The following is an 884-nucleotide window of genomic DNA, read 5'->3' as shown; positions in this document are numbered from 1 at the left end:
GGGATTGAACTTAGGACCCTGCTCTTGCCAGGCAAACGCTTATTCTACTGAGCTATCCCCCCAAAATTCATTCTTTTCCAACAGACAGTTCAATGACTTTCCATAAACATATCCTTTGTTAGCTGCACTTTGTAAAAGCTTATGAAGGACTTTAGGCTTCCAGGCCTCACAGCTCTTCCACTGCAAAAAGATAAGATTGAGGGGCTAGTGACCCCTCCCCAACTCCAGCCTTTCTCAGAATTACTGTGACCCACTCAGTATGTCCTTGTCCTGAGTGACTATTTCTACTAGTATAGAAAACCCTTGTGATCTTTTGGTTCGTGAGTGTGATGATTGGGCATTCATGCCTTATACATGAGCTGTGCCTCCCTCAAACCTTGTTATGACATGGGCTCGTCACCTGTTCGATGTCAAAAAAAAGAAAGAAAAAGAAAGAAATAGCAAGCTAGAAGGAGCAGAGGTCCCCAGCACCAGCAGAGGGAGCTTGTACTCTAGTAATTACTGCTCCTGTTCCTCACTGCAATGGAATTCCACAGAGGATGGGCGGGGTGTCCCTGAGGAAGAATTCTCTCGAAATTAGGAGGCCATGTCTGGTGGTCCCTGATCACCTAAACTGCAGACTATCCACAGAATATGGACTTTAAAAGGAAGAAGGGTTAAACACTGATGTTAGGCTTCCTAGGCAGCGGATCGACATCAGCCTGGCCCACTCCAGCCCCAACACGCTGTGTGTCCAGCGCCCACAGCAACACCTTGCTTCCTTGCTTTTGAGTACAGTGTTTAGTATCAAAGTCGCCAGATTGAGGGTCCTTTTTGTCCTTTTTACAATTTCTTTGCGAACCAGCTCCTCCATCATTAAGTAGTTCACTGGCCCGCAGCTGAGA

The 884-nt window shown here is 46.6% G+C and overlaps 1 non-coding gene across 1 annotated transcript; it reads left to right on the top strand.

Moving 5' to 3' along the window:
- The first annotated feature begins 308 nt into the window (after positions 1-308).
- LOC111816237 lies at positions 309-410 on the top strand. Its single transcript, XR_002820687.1, has one exon. It is a non-coding gene; the product is annotated as a small nucleolar RNA U13 (small nucleolar RNA).
- Positions 411-884: the final 474 nt, after the last annotated feature.

This window comes from Octodon degus, unplaced genomic scaffold (assembly GCF_000260255.1).
Source record: "Octodon degus isolate 3935 unplaced genomic scaffold, OctDeg1.0 scaffold00002, whole genome shotgun sequence".
NCBI lineage: Eukaryota > Metazoa > Chordata > Mammalia > Rodentia > Octodontidae > Octodon > Octodon degus.
Note: the sequence above shows the minus strand (reverse complement) of the source record. Positions and strands in the feature narration are given on the sequence as shown.